Raw genomic sequence first — 21,952 nt, 5'->3', positions numbered from 1 at the left:
ATCTGGGGGATGGTCTTCTTCTCCTGAAAATAACCAGCTGGTCTTCTCAGTTGTTGGTAAGATGGATCCTAGTTGCCCGGAAATATTCACCTCAAAGGCACTTCTAATACTCAACCTATGAAAATGCACAATAAAGATTTCAAAAATTAATCCAGTGAACCAAACAAGCAGAGGCACCATTATACAAATAACGCCTCCCCTAAGAAAATGATCAGGAGGATTTTCCTTCAATGGGAAAAATATCTTCCAAATGGAATATTTTGGTTGTGATGACTCCCCTGCTTTAATGGAGACATTAATATGTTCTTTATGAACCTTTCTTACAGGTGAACTTCCTTCCCCGCTGCTAAAGGTGGATCCGTTGTCCCAGAAGGTGAAGGAAGGTGACCCTTTCGTCTTCCTCTGCGCAGTGGAAGGAGGCAACGCAGAGAAGATCTTCCATTTCTACAAGGATGGGATGGAGATCACCCCCAGGGAAGAAGGTCTTCTGGAACCCTCCAGTGATCCCACAGATCGTGTTCAAAGGGCCTCTTTGAGAATCCTACATGCCTCGTTCAACCACAGAGGGGAATTTGCTTGCAGTTATGAAGAAAGGAGAAGCAACCAATGGCTCATGTCTTCTTGGAGCCAGGGGATAAACATGACAGGTGAGCCAGTTAGGGAAATGATGGATGTGGTTAAATCTTGAGACCATCTTGATAGGCTAGACTAGGAAGGCCAAAGAAAGATCTAAAGAAAGGCAATTGGCTTCTGTGAGATTGCTAAGCTAATTCCACGAAGAAGACCATGAAAAGTTTAGAAGTGAGACAAATATAAGAGGTGAATATTTCAATTTTAGATGATATAGGACCTAAACTTTCAAGAACAGGACAGGGTAAAAATATTCTGCCAAGTAACATTAAATCATCCTCCTTCTTTCCTAGTCATACCAGTTTGGACCCAAGGTTTATATTCTGTTTGGAGATATGCCCGGAGATGGATTCTTTTTCTAATTCTGCTGGTTCCAATTGCCTTTTATTGCTGGAAGCAAAAGAGCAGTAAGTGAAGGATTTGAGTTCGAGGGTTCCCTTATCAGAGGTTGCTCTTGTAGTTGGATATGTTGACTGAGAGATCATCCAGGGAAGCAGGAAAGGAAAAGCAGAACTGGAAATGAGAGGGATGGGAAGATGATATGTAAGGATGGTGGAAAGTAGCTTCATGGTTTTTTTCCCTTTTTATTGCTGCCATGGAAGCATCTCAATCACAGGAACAATTTCAACTAATGGAAAAGAAAGAGAAAAATCATCTTTCAGTGATGGAGCCTCAAGCAGAAACACCCTCATCAGTCAAGGTAGCTGGTGGAATTCATGGGTGACTTTAATTAGTGTCTACAGCAGGGGTTTTCAAACATCGCCCTTTTTATGACTTGTGGACTTCAACTCCCAGAATTCATTATCCAGCATGCCTGGCTGAGGAATTCTGGAAGTTGAAGTCCACAAGTCATAAAAGGACCAAGTTTGAAGACCCCCTGGTCTACAGGGAAGGTCTATCACACTGGAGAATGATATAAGATTTATGGAATCCTCACTAAAAACTTACAGTGTCCTCTGGAATTACCCAACTATGGTTGTCTACAAACAAGAATGATATCAAGGGCTTTAGAGGGCCTGAAGCATATTGGTGCAATGTTGGTAGATAGTGAACTTAAATCTTAAATTCAAGCAGGATTTACCTCCCATAATCCCATTTGTTTTGATCTCTGTCAACACCTATTCTCCGTTTTTTCATTCACTTGGTTTCAACCAAAGAATTTAGGCATTTTAGTACCCCTGGATATTTCTTTAAAAATAGGAAAGAATAATTCTCCTTATGGCTTTTTGTTTAACAAATTATGTGTTGGCCATAAAATTAAATGGCCTTGAAATTTGCAGAAAAATGCAAAGAGAAAGATATATTTAAGAAAACTAAGTATCTTAGAAGCCATCAAAGATTCCTCTAATCAAGTGTTGGAGGCAAGGTTTTAGAGGAATGTCCTTGCGGATTTCTCAGGAGTATCTCATCACCATCAGAATCAGAGAACCAGACTAGGTCAGGCCTGATGCTGAAAGTCAACCCTTCTTTTCTTTGATGGCTTGGCAATCTTTCTAGAAGACCATCAACCTTATTTATTTCTAAAAATGCTGCAAAATGATGGAGAAATCCCTTGTTCTTCATGGTTTTTGAGCTGCAGGCAAACTGAATGTTTGAACAATGTGCTCTCTTTCCCTCAGTTTCCCCAGGACTCTGAGGCCACCTACAGCAATGTTCAGGACTTTTCCACTCAGAAGAAGCAACTTACAGAAGAGGAAGAAGAGGGGCCATTGTATATAAACTTGATTGCAGGAAAATAAGATAACTTTCTTGGAAGGTGATCCTTTGATCTTCCTCTGCTCAGTGGAAGGAGGCTACACAGAGAAGATCTTCCATTTCTCCAAGGATGGGATGGAGATCACCCCCAGGGAAGAAGGTCTTCTGGAACCCTCCAGTGAACCCACAGATCGTGTTCAAAGGGCCTCTTTGAGAATCCTACATGTGTCGTTCAACCACAGAGGGGAATTTGCTTGCAGTTATGAAGAAATGCACCGTGTCCTGCTCTTTGTTTTTGTATTTTTGCATTTTACTTTATAATCTAATAAAATTTTACAAATTGAAAAAATAATTAGGATAATCCTTCGGGTGTTTTAGACAGAAGCAACAATTTTCAGAAGTGTTTCAGAATTGTATTAAAGTATTTTTTTTTCTAATTAACGGATGATCGTTTGCTTTATTCTGTCTGTCTATGGCTCCGCTACGGGAAATGCGTGGCTGAGGACGAGCAACGCAGCTGATCAGGTCAGACACACAGAGAGGAGGGGTGGGGTGTCAGACCTTGCAAAAGAGCAGAACAACATGGCTTCTTGGCTTTCACACCTACACCTCACCGGATGGCTATTTTTATTTGATTTCATTGGTTTTATTCAATTTTTCATTCTCTTTGGGCACAAGAGAGCTCAGGAGGACGGGGGAAGTTCTCTGCTGCAGAGAGAAAGGCTTTGATGTGGTGAAGGAGGCCGGGGGGCCGAGCTGCGTCCTGGGCTGGGAGGGCGTGGGTGTGATGTCCTCGGTGGGGATGATGCAGTTCCTCCCTTGGCCGTTGAGTTGGAGGACTGACTCGAGAGAAGTTGCAGCTCTTCATCTCTCTGGGGAAGGAAGAAGAGAGCGACGGAGATCAACAACACCTCCTTCCCAGGAATCCTGAAGATGGAGACCATCACTTGGATAACAGGTTTGGGACTTCCTTCTTCTTCCTCCCTCGTTTCTAAATCTAATTATTCTTCTTTCCCTGTGCCCAAGATCACCATCTTCTTCTCCTTCTTCTTCTTCTATCTCAAAAATTCAGCACTTCCTTCTTCCTCCAGAGTTATTGTTTGGAATGGATCAATGTCCTTGTAGCTACCAGTCACAAAATGTCACATAGGAAAGTATTGTGCAGTGCAGCCCTTTTACAAGCAAGGAAATTTATCTTGATGACAAATTTCTGTTGCTTTCTGTTCCAGTGATGCTCATGAAGTATGCATTTGTTCGTGTCTGGCTCTGTGTGATTCTGTTCTCCAGGTCTCTCCTCTCTCAGTCCTCCATTTTGTTTTTCTTGTTTTTCTTTTACAATGATGTTCAAGATGTATATGCATGTGGTTGTGTCTGACTCTGTGTGATTCTGTTGGCCAGGTCTCTCCACCTCTTCCGATCTTGCACTGCTTCCTTGAGTTGTTCTACGCTCTGGCTGGTCAGCTTTGATGGTTCCCAGCCATTGTGTCTTTGGGGGGTTGGTTTCCTTTCACCACTAACAGCCTCCTGTTATATCAAGCTGAATTCTATCTATAAAGGAGAATATCTGTAGGTCAGGATGGAAATGAGGGATCCTGGCTGCTCTCTGAGCTTGGTGGTTTTCTTGCAGGCGTTTTATTACCGAAACAAGGTAACATCATCGGTGCTAGTCCTGATGCAGTGATGATGTTACCTAGTTTGGGTCATGAAACTGAAGCACAAATGGTTCCTGTAGTCTGCAATATTTTCTGGAAATCCATTCATCCTCTCGCACCATTCTTGGAGGAGAAGCGAAACGTCTTCAAAGAAAAACAGGAGAGTCTAGTTGCCTCCTGAAAAAAAGCATCTTTGGCTCAAAGAGACTGCTTTAATTCATGTGAATTTAATCTATAGGTCATGAAGATATTTTTTTATTTCCATCCTGAAGTCAGGATGTTTCTTTTAAAAAGAGTCCTGTTTATATGAAATGTAAAACCAATCTTCTTTTCCCTCTAAATAGACTGGGTTTTAGTCCCGTATTCAAGATCTCATGGTGTGAGGTTTTCCTCTTCAGTCCTCCATTTTGCTTTTCTTTCTTTTCTTCGGCTTCTCTCATCTACATTCCAGGAAGCCCCATTACGGAAATGGAAACTGCCAGTTTTGCACAGAGATCTTGAGGTTTTGTGTGTGTGTCTTTTGTCAGTGTTCTTTTTAAGCCACTTTCATTTCTTTTCTCTTTCAGTTCTTTGGTGGGTGAACCTGGGAGCAGGTAAGACCGATACTTGTGTAGTTTCTCTGTGGCCACACAAAGATGGATTGTGATTGTTGCTTCTTGTGAAGGAGAGAGAGTAGGAGAAGTAGGAGAAAGAAGGGCAGAATCTGGAGGGGGAGTTAAAAAGTTTATCAGCCTAGAAACCCTACGTAGCCATAAGCAAACTAAGCCCAATCTCCCTTGAGTGCTATTGGCCCTTATCCAACCCTCATCTAGCTGACAAGATTCCTATGCACAGGCTTTTAGCAATAAATCAACTGAATTGGACGTTCACCTGTGAAGTGTGGTTTTGCACCTGACACAATATACTATAATGTCCAAAGAAAAACATAAATGCACAAAGGAACCTCATCCCCTTCTCTACTAGTGGATAGTGGTTAAGATATCAGGCTGGAAAGTGGGAGACAATGAATTTTAGTCCTGTCTTAGCCATGAAAACTGGTTGGGTGACTCTGAGCCAATTAAATAGAGAGATGTCTATCTACAACAGGGGTCCCCAACCTGTTTGTTGCAGACCACTACTGGTCCGTAGCCTGCTGGCCACTGGGCCATGAGAATAGCTCACCGGTGTCTACACATATTCACACACACGCCTCCCCCCACTTGTGCTAGCAGTCGCTGGTGGCCCCATTTGTACATGTGTGAAGGCACTAGCAGCCCCTTTTGCGCATGCACACAGAAATTTCCTTACTCCTCCCTTTCCCTCTGGGCCACCAACCCGGAAAGGTTGAGGACCTGTGGTCTACAAAGCAAAGAGAGCAGAACGGAAGACAGTCCTAAAAGATTAGGGAGGGATGAAATCTCAGATGGACCTTCATCCAAGCCATGAACGGTAGGAGAACCTCTCATTTGCAGCGTCGGTCCCTTTTTGTCCAACTCCTGTCCTTGTAAGAGGAAGCAGTGGGTCAAGGATTCTCAGAGTAAATTATGGATGGGAGCCATTCTGGAAATTGGGTGGATCTTCTGGTCTCGAGATTTTGTTCCAGGAGGAGCTCAGAAGGAAAGTCTCAATGTCTTCTCTTTCTTTCCTCAGGTTCACAGACAGATTCATCTCGATCAGCCCCCAGGCTGTCCTCGTCTCTTCCATACAGCTTTATTATTAAAGGAGAAGAGATTCCCTTGAATTGCTCCCTCCCTGAGGGAGTCGCGTCACAGAGTCCAGAGGGATCCCATATATTCTTATTCTACTGTGATGATCAATCTGGCAAATCAGTTGGAGATCACTCTCTCCCTAACAATACCTTCAATGTGAGGACTGAAAATCTGACCGCTTACCAAATAAAGATTATATGTAAATGCAAGATCTGGGAATCATCTTGGATATGGTCTTCTTCTCCTGAAAGTAACCAGCTGGTCTTCTCAGTTGTTGGTAAGATGGATCCTCGTTGCCCAGTAATATTCAGATCAAAGGCAGTTCTAATACTCAACCTATGAAAACGCACAATAAAGCTTTCAAAAATTAATCCAGTGAACCAAACAAGCAAAGGCACCATTAAACAAATAATGTTTCCTCTAAGAAAATGGTCAGGGGGACTTTCCTTCAATGTGAAAAATATCTCCCAAATGGAATATTTTGGTTGTGACGACTCCCCTGCTTTAATACAGACAATAATATGTTCCTTGTGAACATTTCTTGCAGATGAACTTCCTTCCCCGCTGCTGAATGTGGATCCGTTGTCCCAGAAGGTGAAGGAAGGTGACCCTTTGGTCTTCCTCTGCTCAGTGGAAGGAGGCAACGCAGAGAAGATCTTTCATTTCTACAAGGATGGGATGGAGATCACCCCCAGGGAAGAAGGTCTTCTGGAACCCTCCAGTGAACCCACAGATCGTGTTCAAAGGGCCTCTTTGAGAATCCTACATGCGTCGTTCAACCAAGAGGGGAATTTGCTTGCAGTTATGAGGAAATGCACCGTGTCCTGCTCTTTGTTTTTGTATTTTTGCATTTTATTTATAATCTAATAAAATGTTACAAATTGAAAAAAATAATTAGGATAATCCTTCAGGTGTTTTAGACAGAAGCAATGATTTTCAGAAGTGTTTCAGAAGTGTATCTGAAGTAATTTTTTTTCCCAATTAACGGATGATCATTTGCTTTATTCTGTCTGTCTGTGGCTCCGCTACGGGAAATGCGTGGCTGAGGACGAGCAACGCAGCTGATCAGGTCAGACACACAGAGAGGTGGGGTGGGGTGTCAGACCTTGCAAAAGAGCAGAACAACATGGCTTCTTGGCTTTCACACCTCCACCTCCCCGGATGGCTATTTTTATTTGATTTCATTTGTTTTCTTCTATTTTTCATCCTCTTTGGGCACAAGAGAGCTCAGGAGGATGGGGGAAGTTCTCTGCTGCAGAGAGAAAGGCTTTGGTGTGGTGAAGGAGGCCGGGGGGCCGAGCTGCGTCCTGGGCTGGGAGGGCGTGGGTGTGATGTCCTCGGTGGGGATGACGCAGTTCCTCCCTTGGCCGTTGAGTTGGAGGACTGCCTCGAGAGAAGTTGCAGCTCTTCATCTCTCTGGGGAAGGAAGAAGAGAGCGACGGAGACCAACAACATCTCCTTCCCAGGAATCCTGAAGATGGAGACCATCACTTGGATAACAGGTTTGGGACCTCCTTCTTCTTCCTCCCTCGCTTCTAAATCTAATGATTCTTCTTTCCCTGTGCCCAAGATCTTCTTCTTCTTCTTCTTCTTCTTCTTCTTCTTCTTCTTCTTCTTCTTCTTCTTCTTCTTCTTCTTCTTCTTCTTCTTCTTCTTCTTCTCCTCCTCCTCCTCCTCCTCCTCCTCCTCCTCCTCCTCCTCCTCCTCCTCCTCCTCCTTTTTCTTCCATCTCAAAAATTCAGCACTTCCTTCTTCCTTCAGAGTTATTGCTTGGATCAATCTCCTCCTAGGTAGAAGTCACAAAATGTCACATAGGAAAGTATTGTGAAGTGCAGCCCTTTTGCAAGGAAGGAAATTTATTTTGATGACAAACTTCTGTCGCTTTATGTTACAATGATGTTCAAGATGTATATGCATGTGGTTCTGTCCGGTTCCGTGTGATTCTGTTGGCAAGATCTCTCCACCTCTTCTGATCTTGCACTGCTGCTTTGTGTTGTTCTACGCTCTGGCTGGTCAGTTTTGATGGTTCCCAGCCATTGTGTCTTCGGGGGGCTGGTTTCCTTTCACCACTAACAGCCTCCTGTTATATTAAGCTGAATTCTATCTATAAAGGAGAATATTTGCAGATCAGGATGGAAGCGAGGGATCCTGGCTGCTCTCTGAGCTTGGTGGTTTTCTTGCAGGCGTTTCATTACCGAAACAAGGTAACATCATTGGCGCTAGTCCTGATGCACTGATGATGTTACCTAGTTTGGGTCATGAAACTGAAGCACAAATGGTTCCTGTAGTCTGCAATATTTTCTGAAAATCATCCTCTCGCACCATTCTTGGAGGAGAAGCGAAACGCCTTCGAAGAAAAACAAGAGAGTCCAGTTGCCTCCTTGAAAAAAAAGCACCTTTGGCTCAAACAGACCGATTTAATTTACGTGAATTTAATCGATGGGTCATCAAGATAGTTTTTTATCTCCATCCTGAAGTCAGGATGTTTCTTTTAAAAAGGGTCCCGTTTATATGAAATATAAAATCAATCTTCTTTTCCCTCAAAATATACCGGTTTTTAATCCCGTTTTCAAGGTCTCACTGCGTAAGGTCTTCCTCTTCAGTCCTCCATTTTGCTTTTCTTTTTTTCTTCGGCTTCTCTCATCTACATTCTGGGAAGTCCCATTACGGAAATGGAAACTGCCAGTTTTTCACAGAGATCTTGACGTTGTGTGTGTTTCTGTCTGTGTGTGTGTATCTGTGTTCTGTTTAAGCCACTTTCCTTTCTTTTCTCTTCCAGTTCTTTGGTGGGTGAACCTGGGAGCAGGTAAGACTGATACTTGTGTAGTTTTTCTGTGACCACACAAAGGTAGACTGTGATTGTTGCTTCTTGTGAAGGAGAGAGAGTATGAGAAGTAGGAGAAGGAAGGGCAGAATCTGGAGTGGGAGTTAAAAAGGTTATCAGCCTTGAAACCCTATGTAGCCACAAGCAAACTCAGCCCAATCTCCCTTGAGTACTATTGACCCTTATCCAACCCTTATCTAGCTGACAAAATTCCTATCCACAGGCTTTTAGCAATAAATGAACTGATTTGGACGTTCACCTGTGGACTAGTCTTTTGCGCCTGACACAAAATACTATAACGCCCAAAGAAAAACATAAATGCAAAAGGGAATGTTATCCCCTCATTTTCTTACCTTCTTTTTGCTTCGATGTGGGCAAAGTCCCATTGCCAGAGAGCCAGTCTGGCCTAGTGGTTAAGGTATCAGGCTGGAAAGTGGGAGACAATGAGTTCTAGTCCATGAAAACTGGCTGAGTGACTTTGAGCCAATCAAATGGAGAAGTGTCTACAACAGGGGTCCCTAACCTGTGAACCGCAGCACACTACTGGTCTGTAGCCTGCTGGCCACCGGGCTGTGAGGATAGCTGGCCGGTATTTGCACATGTGCAAGCACACTCCTCCCCCCACTAGTGCTAGTAGTCACATGGGCACTGGCACCCCCATTTGACATATGCTTCAGTGTTAGCACCGCCGCACAGCTGCTAGTAGCCCCATTTGCACATTCGTGCAGGGACTAGCAGCCCTTTTTGTGCATGCATGCACAAATTTCCTTGATCCTCCCTTTCCCTCTGGGCCACCAACCCGGAAAGGGTGGGGACCTGTGGTCTACAAAGCAAAGAGAGCAGAAAGGAAGACAGTCCTAAAAGATCAGGGAGGGATGAAATCTCAGATGGACCTTCATCCAAGCCATGAAGGGTAGGAGAATCTTTCATTTGCAGCGTCGGTCCCTTTTTGTCCAACTCCTGCCCTTGCAAGAGGAAGCAGTGGGTCAAGGATTCTCAGAGCAGATTATGGATGGGAGCCATTCTGGAAATTGGGTGGATTTTCTGGTCTAGAGATTTCATTCCAGGAGGAGATCAGAAGGAAAGTCTCAATGTCTTCCCTTTCTTTCCTCAGGTTCACAGATGGATTCATCTCGACCAGCCCCCAGGCTGTCCTCGTCTCTTCCATACAGCTTTATTATTAAAGGAGAAGAGATTCCCCTGAATTGCTCCCTCCCTGAGGGAGTCGCATCCTGGAGTCCTGAGGGATCCCATTGGTTCTTTTTCTACTGTAGAGATCAATCTGGCAAATTAATTTATTTTGAACATCTCCCTAACAATACCTTCAGTGTCAGGACTGAAAATCTGACCTCTGACCAAATAAAGATTATATGTAAATGCAAGATCTGGGAATCATCTGGGAGTTGGTTATCTTCTCCTGAAAGTAACCAGCTGGTCTTCTCAGTTGTTGGTAAGATGGATCATCGTTCCACAGAAATATTCATATCAAAATCAGTTCTAATACTCAACCTATGAAAATGCACAATAAACCTTTCAAAAATTAATTCAGTGAACCAAAAAAGAAGAGGCACCATTATACAAATAACGCCTCCTCTAAGAAAATGGTCAGCAGGACTTTCCTTCAATGGGAAAAATATCTCCCAAATGGAATATTTTGGTGGTGATGACTCCCCTGCTTTAATGGCGTCATTAATATGTTCTTTGTGAACCTTTCTTGTAGGTGAACTTCCTTCCCCTCCTTCCCCACTGCTGAAGGTGGATCCGTTGTCCCAGAAGGTGAAGGAAGGTGCCCCTTTGTTCTTCCTCTGCTCAGTGGAAGGAGGCAACGTAGAGAAGATCTTCCATTTCTACAAGGATGGGATAGAGATCATTCCCAGGGAAGAAGGTCTTCTGGAACCCTCCAGTGAACCCACAGATCATGTTCAAAGTGCCTCTTTGAGAATCCTACATGCGTCGTTCAATCACACAGGGGAATTTGCATGCAGTTATGAAGAACGGAGAAGCAACCGATGGCGCATGTCTTCTTGGAGCCAGGGGATAAACATGACAGGTGAGCCAGATAGGGGAATATTGGATGTGGTTAAATCTTCAGACCACCATTATAGGCTAGACTACGAAGGACAAAGAAAGACCTGGAGAAAGGCAAATGGCTTTTGTGGGATTGTTAACTAGCTCCACAGGGAAGTCCATGAAAAACTGGGAAGCGAGCTAAATTAATAGAATCTAAACTTTGAAGAAGAGGGCAGGTTAAGCTGTTCTGCAAGAAATACTAAGTCATCCTTCTTGTTTGTTACTCAAACCAGTTTGGGCCCAGCATTCAGATCCTATTTGGAGATATTCCTGGATGGCGATGCTTCTTGTAATCCCGCTGGTTCCCTTTGCCTTTTATTGCTGGAAAAACAAGAGCAGTAAGTGACATGACTGGGGTTCAAGGGATCCTTACCTGGAGTCAGAGGTTGCTCCTTGTGGTTGCAACTGTGGACAGAGAGATCCTACGGGGGAGGCAGGAAAGGAGAGCCAGGCCTGGAGGTGAGAGGGAGGAGAACGCAATAGATGAGGGTGATAGAAAGGAGCAATTTCATCTTCCTTTTTATTTTCATTCCTGCCTTGGAAGCGTCACCATCCCAGGAACACTCCCAGCTTCCAAAAAAGAAGGAGGAAGGAAATGACCTTGCAGTGATGGAGCCCCAAGCAGCAACAGCAGCTACACTCACTCCTGTCAAGGTAGCTGGTGGGATTCATGGGTGACCTTAATCAGTGTCTGCAGGGAAAGTATGTTTATACTGGGGAGGGAAACCCAGTTTTATCCCCACTATTTTTGGTGTCCTCTGGAGTCACCCAACTGTCATGATGAAACAGGAACAAAGCAGAAAGGATTTAGAGCTTCCGAACTTTAATTCTTCCATTCAGGCAGAAAATGCTTTCCATAATCCATTTGTCTTGATCTCTCTGAACATCTGCTCTACCTTTCTTAGCCTGCTGGGTTTCAAAAACAGAATTTAGGAGTTTTTGAAGTAATAAATCCTTCTTTTAACAATGGGGAGTAGAATAATTCTTTTCATGGCCTCCAGTTTCACAAATCATGTGTTGGCCAAGAAATTGAAGGGCCTTGAAGCCTACACAAACACAAAGAAATATTTCAAAAACTAAGTATCTTAAAAGCCATTGAAGGTTCCTCTAATCAAGTAATGGATGAAAAGTTTTAGGGGATCGGCCCTGTAGGTTTCTCCGGAGCATCTCAGAATCGGTGAGGTCTGATGCGGAAGGACAGTCCTTCTTTTCCTTGATGGGCTGGCAATCTTTCTAGGCCGTAACAGATGGGTCAAAGTTATTTATTTCTAAAAATGCTGCAAAATGATGGAGAAATCCCAGGTTCTCAATGGGTTCCTCGCCTGCAGGCAGACTGAGCAATGTCTTCTCATTCCCTCACTTTCCCCAGGCCTCTGAGGTCACCTACAGCTGCCTCCGGGACTCCTTCGCTCCGTCTCCTCCTGGACCAACAAGGAAGAACCGTCCTACACAACAGGAAGAAGAGGGGATATTCTACAGTGACATTGTGTTTCAACCCAAAGGAAGGCAGAAAAATCACCCCTGATTGCTGCAAAATGTGTCTTTCTTGGTCAAGTCTCTGAAATCCTGGGTGGTATAAACAGAGGCATAGAATCAAGATCAGGAGAAGTCCTATTACCGCTTTGTAAAGCCCTAGTAAGACCACACCTAGAATACCGCAGCCAATTCTGGTCACCATACCACAAAAAAGAGGTTGAGGGTGACCTATGACTGTTTTTCACACTTACGACCGTTGGGTTTACTCCACTTTGGAAAAGTAAAAAAATGAAGGTTTATTGTTAATGCTTCATTCTACGGCAATAGAGGAAATTGGAAGTCAATGCCTCTTTTTTTCTTTTTCTCTTCTTCCCCTTACTTTTCTCTTACTTGTCCCTCCCCACCGTGTCCTGATATTTGTTTTTGTATTTTTGTATTTTACTTTATAATCTAATAAAATGTTACAAATTGAAAAAAACAGTTAGGATAATTGTTCTGGTGTTGTTGACACAAGCCACGATTTTCAGAAGTGTTTCAGAATTGTATCAGAAGTAATTTTTTTTCTAATTAACGGATGATCATTTGCTTTATTCTGTCTGTCTGTGGCTCTGCTACGGGAAATGCGTGGCTGAGGACGAGCAACGCAGCTGATCAGGTCAGACACACAGAGAGGTGGGGTGGGGTGTCAGACCTTGCAAAAGAGCAGAACAACATGGCTTCTTGGCTTTCACACCTCCACCTCACCGGATGGCTATTTTTATTTGATTTCATTGGTTTTATTCTATTTTTCATTCTCTTTGGGTACAAGAGAGCTCAGGAGGACGAGGGAAGTTCTTTGCTGCGAGAGAAAGGCTTTGGTGTGGTGAAGGAGGCTGGGGGGCTGAGCTGTGTCCTGGGCTGGGAGGGCGTGGGTGTGATGTCCTCGGTGGGGATGACGCAGTTCCTCCCTTGGCCATTGAGTTGGAGGACTGACTCTAGAGAAGTTGCAGCTCTTCATCTTTCTGGGGAAGGAAGAAGAGAGCGACAGAGACCAACAACACCTCCTTCCCAGGCATCCTGAAGATGGAGACCATCACTTGGATAACAGGTTTGGAACCTCCTTCTTCTTCCTCCCTCGTTTCTTCTTCTTCTTCTTCTTCTTCTTCTTCTTCTTCTTCTTCTTCTTCTTCTTCTTCTTCTTCTTCTTCTTCTTCTTCTTCTTCTTCTTCTTCTTCTTCTTCTTCTTCTTCTTCTTCTTCTTCTTCTTCTACCATCTCAAAAATTTAGCACTTCCTTCTTCCTTCAGAGTTTTTTGGATCAATCTCCTCCTACCTAGGTAGAAGTCACAAAATGTCACTTAGGAAAGTTGTCAGCGCTACAAATATTGTATATTCTTGCTTTTGACAATATGCAGAATTGTCTGGTAAATAAGGGGTTAATAAAGAGCAGAAGGGGCGTTGGGGGTAAAGCCCTGGAAAGAAAGAGGAAGAAAACATTTGACCTTCACACTAATTGGATAGTGTGAGATATGACAGCTAATTTAGGGAGGGAACAAGCTGATAATTTAACTGCTCAGAGGAAGAGAACTTAGATCCTAGCATCCCTCCATTGTGCCTGTGCCGTTATTTTGTAACATTAAAAGATATTTTAGAAAAATAAATGTCTGGAAGTTCTTTGGAATGTTTCATTAGCCGGAACCAACAGTCACTTGTGAAGTGCAGCCTTTTTGCAAGTAAGGAAATTTATCTTGATGACCAACTTCTGTCGCTTTCTGTTACAATGATGTTCAACATGTATGTGGTTGTGTCTGACTCTGTGTGATTCTGTTGGCCAGGTCTCTCCACCTCTTCTGATCTTGCACTGCTTCCTTGAGTTGTTCTGTGCTCTGGCTGGTCAGCTTTGATGGTGCCCAGCCATTTTGTCTTTGGGGGGCTGGTTTCCTTTCACCACTAACAGCCTCCTGTTATATCAAGCTGAATTCTATCTATAAAGGAGAACATCTGTAGCTTCGGATGGAAACGAGGGATCCTGGGTGCTCTCTGAGCTTGGTGGTTTTCTTGCAGACGTTTATTACCGAAACAAGGTAACATCATTGGCGCTAGTCCTGATGCAGTGATGATGTTACCTAGTTTGGGTCAGGAAACTGAAGCACAAATGGTTCCTGTCGTCTGTAATATTTTCTGGAAATCCCTTCATCCTCTTGCACCATTCTTGGAGGACAAGTGAAATGTCTTCAAAGAAAAACAAGAGAGTCCAGTTGCCTCCTGGAAAAAAGCACTTTTGGCTCAAAGAGAATGCTTTAATTTACGTGAATTTAATCTATGGGTCATCAACATTTTTTTTATCTCCATCCTGAAGTCAGGATGTTTCTTTTAAAAAGGGTCGCATTTATATGAAATGTAAAACCAATCTTCTTTTCCCTCAAAATATACCAGTTTTTAGTCCCGTTTTCAAGACCTCACGGTATAAGGCCTTCCTCCTCAGTCCTCCATTTTGATTTTCTTGTTTTTCTTCAGCTTGTCTCATCTACATTTTGGGAAACCCCATTACGGAAACTGCCAGTTTTGCACAGAGATAATAATAATAAGGTTTTGAGGGGTTTTTTTTGTATGTGTGTTTGTGTGTTCAGTTCAAGCCACTTTCCTTTCTTTTCTCTTCCAGTTCTTTTGTGGGTGAACCTGGGAGCAGGTAAGACTGATACTTATGGAGACTTTCTCTGTGGCCACACAAAGATGGATTGTGATTGTTGCTTCTTGCGAAGGAGAGAGAGTAGGAGAAGTAGGAGAAGGAAGGGCAGAATCTGGAGGGGGAGTTTAAAAGGTTATCAGCCTAGAAATCCTACGTAGCCACAAGCAAACTCAGCCCAATCTCCCTTGAGTGCTATTGACCCTTATCCAATCCTTATCTAGCTGACAAGATTCCTATGCACAGGCTTTTAGCAATAAATGAACTGAATTGGACGTTCACCTGTGGACTGGTCTTTTGCACCTGACACAATATACTATAATGTCCAAAGAAAAACATAAATGCAAAAGGGAACCTTATCCCCTCATTTTCTTACATTCTTTTTGCTTCGATGTGGGCAAAGTCCCATTGCCAGAGAGCCAGTCTGGCCTAGTGATTAAGGTATCAGGCTGGAAAGTGGGAGACAATGAGTTCTAGTCCATGAAAACTGACTGAGTGACTTTGAGCCAATCAAATGGAGAGGTGTCTACAACAGGGATCCCCAACATTATAGCCGCAGCACACTACTGGTCCATAGCCTACTGGCCACTGGGCTGTGAGGATAGCTGGCCGGTGTGTGCACATGTGCAAGCACACTCCTCCCCCCACTAGTGCTAGTAGTCACATGGGCACTGGCACCCCCATTTGACATATGCTTCAGTGTTAGCACCGCCGCACAGCCGCTAGTAGCCCCATTTGCACATTTGTGCAGGGACTAGCAGCCCTTTTTGTGCATGCATGCACAAATTTCCTTGCTCCTCCCTTTCCCTCTGGGCCACCAACCCGGAACGGGTGGGGACCTGTGGTCTACAAAGCAAAGAGAGCAGAAAGGAAGACAGTCCTGAAAGATCAGGGAGGGATGAAATCTCACATGGACCTTCATCCAAGCCATGAAGGGTAGGAGAATCTTTCATTTGCAGAGTTGGTCCCTTTTTGTCCAACTCCTGTCCTTGTAAGAGGAAGCAGTGGGTCACGGATTCTCAGAGCAGATTATGGATGGGAGCCATTCTGGAAATTGGGTGGATTTTCTAGTCTAGAGATTTGGTTCCAGGAGGAGCTCAGAAGGAAAGTCTCAATGTCTTCTCTTTCTTTCCTCAGGTTCACAGACAGATTCATCTCGATCAGCCCCCAGGCTGTCCTCGTCTCTTCCATACAGCTTGATTATTAAAGGAGAAGAGATTCCCCTGAATTGCTCCCTCCCTGAGGGAGTCGCGTCACGGAGTCCTGGGGGATCCCATAAATTCTTATTCTACTGTAAAGATCAATCTGGCAAATCAGTTGATGATCAACTTGTCCCTAACAATACCTTCAATGTCAGGACTGAATATCTGACCTCTGACGAAATGAAGATTATATGTAAATGCAAGATCTGGGAATCATCTTGGATAGGGTCTTCTTCTCCTGAAAGTAACCAGCTGGTCTTCTCAGTTGTTGGTAAGATGGATCCTCATTGCCCTGAAATATTCACATCAAAATCAGTTCTAATACTCAACCTATGAAAACGCACAATAAAGCTTTCAAAAAATCAATCCCGTGAACCAAACAAGCAGACCCACCATTAAATAAATGCCTCCTCTAAGAAAATGCTCAGGAGGACTTTCCTTCAATGGAAAAAATATCTCCCAAATGGAATATTTTGGTGGTGATGACTCCCCTGCTTTAACACAGACAATAATATGTTCCTTGTGAACATTTCTTGCAGATGAACTTCCTTCCCCTCCTTCCCCGCTGCTGAAGGTGGATCCGTTGTCCCAGAAGGTGAAGAAAGGTGACCCTTTGGTCTTCCTCTGCTCAGTGGAAGGAGGCAATGCAGAGAAGATCTTCTATTTCTACAAGGATGGGATGGAGATCAACCCCAGGGAAGAAGGTCTTCTGGAACCCTCCAGTGAACCCACAGATCGTGTTCAAAGGGCCTCTTTGAGGATCCTACATGCGTCATTCAACCACAGAGGGGAATTTGCTTGCCGTTATGAAGAAAGGAGAAGCAACCGATGGCACATGTCTTCCTGGAGCCAGGGGATAAACATGACAGGTGAGCCAGATAGGGGAATGTTGGATGTGGTTAAATCTTGAGACCACCATTATAGGCTAGACTAGGAAGGACAAAGAAAGGCCTGGAGAAAGGCAAATGGCTTTTGTGGGATTGTTAACTGGCTCCACAGAGAAATCCATTAAAGTCGGGAAAAGAGCTTGAGAAAAAAAGGGGGGGTGTTTCATTTCTCGATTTAACTTTGAAGAACAGGGCAGGTTAAGATGTTCTGCAAGAAATACTAAGTCATCCTTCCTGTTTGTTACTCAAACCAGTTTGGGCCCAATATTCGGATCCGATTTGGACATATTCCTGGATGGCGATGCTTCTTGTAATCCCACTGGTCCCCTTTGCCTTTTATTGCTGGAAAAAAAAGAGCAGTAAGTGACACGACTGGGGTTCAAGGGATCCTTACCTGGAGTCAGAGGTTGGTCCTTGTGGTTGCAACTGTGGACAGAGAGATCCTACGGGGAGGCAGGAAAGGAGAGCCAGGGCTGGAGGTGAGAGGGAGGAGAACACAATAGACGAGGGTGATAGAAAGAAGCAATTTCATCTTCCTTTTTACTTTCATTCCTGCCTTGGAAGCGTCACCATCCCAGGAACACTCTCAGCTTCCAAAAAAGAAGGAGGAAGGAAATGATCTCGCAGTGATGGAGCCTCAAGCAGCAACAGCAGCTACACTCACTCCTGTCAAGGTAGCTGGTGGGATTCATGGGTGACCTTAATCAGTGTCTCAGGGAAGGTCTGTTTACATTGGGGAGGGAAACCTAGTTTTAATCCCTACTATTGATGGTGTCCTCTGGACTCACCCAACTGTCATGATGAAACAGGAATGAAGCAGAAAGGATTTAGAGCTTCCGAACTTTAATTCTTCCATTCAAGCAGAATCTGCTTTCCATAAATCCATTTGTCTTGATCTCTCTGAACATCTGCTCTACGTTTCTTGGCCTGCTGGGTTTCAAAAACAGAATTTAGGAGTTTTTGAAGTACTAGATTTTTCCTTTCAAAATGGGGAAGTAGAATAATTCTCTTGGTGGCCTTCAGTTTCACAAATCACGTGTTGGCCAACAAATTGAATGCCCTTGAGGCCCGCATAAGCAGAAAGAAATATTTCAAAAACTAAGTATCTTAAAAACCGTTGAAGGTTCCTCTAATCAAGTACTGGATGCAAAGTTTTAGGGGATTGGCCCTGTAGGTTTCTCAGGAGCATCTCAGAATCCGTCACGTTTGATGCGGAAGGACAGTCCTTCTTTTTCTTGATGGGCTGGCCATCTTTCTAGGCCGTAACAGATGGGTCAAGGTTATTTATTTCTAAAAACGCTGTGAAATGATGGAGAAATCCCAGGTTCTCAATGGGTTCCTCGCCTGCAGGCAGACTGAGCAATGGCTTCTCATTCCCTCACTTTCCCCAGGCCTCTGAGGTCACCTACAGCTGCCTCCGGGACGCCTTTGCTCCGTTTCCTCCTGGACCAACAAGGAAGAACCGTCCTACACAACAGGAAGAAGAGGGGATATTATATAGTGACATTGTGTTTCAACCCAAAGGAAGGCAGAAAAATCACCCCTGATTGCAGCAAAATGTGTCTTTGTTGATAAAGTCTCTTAAATCCTGGGTGGTATAAACAGAGGTATAGAATCAAGATCACGAGAAGTCCTATTACCGCTTTGTAAAGCCCTAGTAAGACCACACCTAGAATACTGCAGCCAATTCTGGTCACCATACCCAAAAAAGAGGTTGAGGGTGACCTATGACTGTTTTCCACACTTACGACCATTGGGTTTACCCCACTTTGGAAAAATAAAAAAATGAAGGTTCGTTGTTAATGCTTCATTCTACGACAATAGAAGAAATTGGAAGTCAATGCCTCTTTTTTCCTTTTTTCCCTTCTCCCCCTTACTTTTCTCTTCCTTGTCCCTCCCCACTTTTCTCTTCCTTGTCCCTCCCCACCGTGTCCTGCTCTGTTTTTGTATTTTTGTATTTTACTTTACAATCTAATAAAATGTTACAAATTGAAAAAACAATTAGAATAATAGTTCTGGCATTTTAGACAGAAGCCATGATTTTGAGAAGTGTTTTTGGGGAACTACTATGTATCAGAACTAATTTTTTTTCTAATTAACGGATTTTCATTTGCTTTATTCTGTCTGTCTGTGGCTCCACTATGGGAAATGCGTGGCCTAGGATGAGCAACGCAGCTGATCAGGTCAGACACACAGAGAGGTGGGGTGGGGTGTCAGACCTTGCAAGAGAGCAGAACAACATGGCTTCTTGGCTTTCACACCTCCACCTCACCGGATGGCTATTTTTATTTGATTTCATTGGTTTTATTCTATTTTTCATTCTCTTTGGGCACAAGAGAGCTCAGGAGGACGGGGGAAGTTCTCTGCTGCAGAGAGAAAGGCTTTGGTGTGGTGAAGGAGGCCGGGGGGCCGAGCTGCGTCCTGGGCTGGGAGGGCGTGGGTGTGATGTCCTCGGTGGGGATGACGCAGTTCCTCCCTTGGCTGTTGAGTTGGAGGACTGACTCGAGAGAAGTTGCAGCTCTTCATCTCTCTGGGGAAGGAAGAAGAGAGCAACGGAAACCAACAACATCTCCTTCCCAGGAATCCTGAAGATGGAGACCATCACTTGGATAACAGGTTTGGGACCTCCTTCTTCTTCCTCCCTTGCTTCTAAATGTAATTATTCTTCTTTCCCTGTGCCCAAGATGACGCTACACCTGCATCCTCCTCCTCCTCCTCCTCCTCCTCCTCCTCCTCCTCTTACCATATCAAAATTCAGCCTTCTTCCTTCAGAGTTATTGTTTGGATCAATCTCCTCCTAGCTACTAATCTCCTCCTAGCTACCAGTTACAAAATGTCACATAGGAAAGTATTGTGAAGAGCATCCCTTTTGCAAGCAAGGAAAATTATCTTGACGACAAACTTCTGTCACTTTCTGTTACAATGATGTTCAAGATCTATATGCATGTGGTTGTGTCCGACTCTGTGTGATTCTGTTGGCCAGGTCTCTCCACCTCTTCCGATCTTGCACTGCTTCCTTGAGTTGTTCTATGCTGTGGCTGGTCAGCTTTGATGGTGCCCAGCCATTGTGTCTTTGGGGGGCTGGTTTCCTTTCACCACTAACAGCCTCCTGTTATATCAAGCTGAATTCTACCTATAAAGAGAATATTTGCAGCTCAGGATGGAAACGAGGGATCCTGGGTGCTCTCTGAGCTTGGTGGTTTTCTTGCAGGCGTTTCATTACCGAAACAAGGTAACATCATTGGTGCTAGTCCTTATGCACTGATGATGTTACCTCGTTTGGGTCAGGAAACTGAAGCACAAATGGTTCCTGTAGTCTGCAATATTTTCTGGAAATCCCTTCATCCTCTCGCACCATTCTTGGAGGAGAAGCGAAACGTCTTCAAAGAAAAACAGGAGAGTTGCCTCCTGAAAAAAAGCGTCTTTGGCTCAAAGAGACCGCTTTAATTTACGTGAATTTAATCTATGGGTCATTAAGATATTTTTTTATCTCCATCCTGAAGTCAGGATGTTTCTTTTAAAAAGGGTCCCGTTTATATGAAATGTAAAACCAATCTTCTTTTCCCTCAAAATATACCGGTTTTTAGTCCCGTTTTCAAGGTCTCACGGCGTAATGCCTTCCTCCTCAGTCCTCCATTTTGTTTTTCTTGTTTTTTTTCAGCTTCTCTCATCTACATTCTGGGAAGCCCCATTACGGAAATGGAAACTGCTAGTTTTGCACAGAGATTAATAATAATAATAATAATAATAATAATAATAATAATAATAATAATAATAATTGAATAATAATAATAATAATAATAATTGAAGTCAAGAAAAAGATTAGAGGTGAATACATCAAGAGAGTGAAGAAGATCTTAAAATCCAAACTCAATGGAGGAAATACCATAAAGGCAATCAACACCTGGGCAATCCCAGTCATTAGGTACACAGCTGGAATAGTGGACTGGACTCAAGCAGAACTAAAAGCAATGGATAGGAAGACCAGAAAAATAATGACAATGAATCATGCCCTTCATCCACGCAGTGACATTGACAGACTTTATCTACCAAGGCAAATAGGTGGGCGTGGAATGCTACAAGTACATCAGATGGTTGAAGAAGAAAAAATGGCTTTGGAAGAATATCTGAAGAACAATGATGAAGATGCACTGAAATTAGTATATCAGGAAGGCTTACTAACTACTGGAGAGACCAAACTGGCCTTCAAGAAAGACCAAATGAAGAACAGAATAGAGGCATGGGAAGACAAAGCACTACATGGCCGATACATTAAAAAAATAGCTGGGAAAGCAGATAACAATAAAACCTGGCAATGGCTAAGAGCAGGAAAATTGAAGAAAGAGACCGAGGGACTAATTCTGGCTGCACAAGACCAAGCTTAAGGACAAATGCATACAAAGTCAAAATTGAGAAGACAGCAACAGACAGTAAGTGCCGCCTATGCAAAGAAGCTGAAGAAACAGTGGACCACTTGGTAAGCTGTTGCAAGAAGATTGCACAGACTGATTACAAGCAGCGGCATGACAAAGTAGCAACAATGGTGCATTGGAAGATCTGCAAAAAATATCATTTGCCTGTAAGCAAAAACTGGTGGGATCATAAAATAGAGAAAGTCATAGAAAATGATAAAATTAAACTGCTCTGGGACTTCAGAATTCAAACAGACAAGCACCTGCAACATAACACCCCAGACTTAACAATTGTCGATAAGAAAGACAAAAAAGTCTGGATAGTGGATGTGGCAGTGCCTGGAGATAGCAGAATAGAAGAGAAAGAACTGGAGAAGATAACAAAATACAAAGACCTACAAATAGAAATAGAAAGACTGTGGCAAAAGCAAGCAAGGGTAGTACCAATAGTCATAGGCTCCTTGGGTGCAATCCCAAAACAACTGGAGCACCACTTGAACACCATTGGCATTGACAAATTCGCTATTAGTCAATTGCAAAAGGCGGCCTTACTAGGAACTGCTTCCATCCTGCGACGATATCTGTAATACCATCAAACATCCACATCTGCCTATCCCAGGTCCTGGGTAAGGACTCGATAGGTAGACAAAATGCCAAATCCAGTCTGAACATCTGGCTGACTGTGCGATGATCGATAATAACCCCAGTGAGGCACTACCTTGACGTGGTTGTGGGGCTTGTGTACTCTGAGG

The 21,952-nt window shown here is 43.6% G+C and overlaps 1 long non-coding RNA gene across 1 annotated transcript; it reads left to right on the top strand.

Annotated features, from left to right (window-relative positions):
- The first annotated feature begins 921 nt into the window (after positions 1–921).
- LOC120305658 lies at positions 922–2,363 on the top strand. The gene is made up of 3 exons (XR_005556081.1): positions 922–1,037; positions 1,233–1,330; positions 2,250–2,363. It is a non-coding gene; the product is annotated as an uncharacterized LOC120305658 (long non-coding RNA).
- The last annotated feature ends 19,589 nt before the right edge of the window (positions 2,364–21,952 follow it).

The sequence above is a fragment of the Crotalus tigris genome, unplaced genomic scaffold (genome assembly GCF_016545835.1).
Source record: "Crotalus tigris isolate CLP2741 ecotype Arizona unplaced genomic scaffold, ASM1654583v1 scf7180000017690.20705106771:4171800, whole genome shotgun sequence".
NCBI lineage: Eukaryota > Metazoa > Chordata > Lepidosauria > Squamata > Viperidae > Crotalus > Crotalus tigris.
This window is presented reverse-complemented; position numbering and strand designations above follow the sequence as displayed.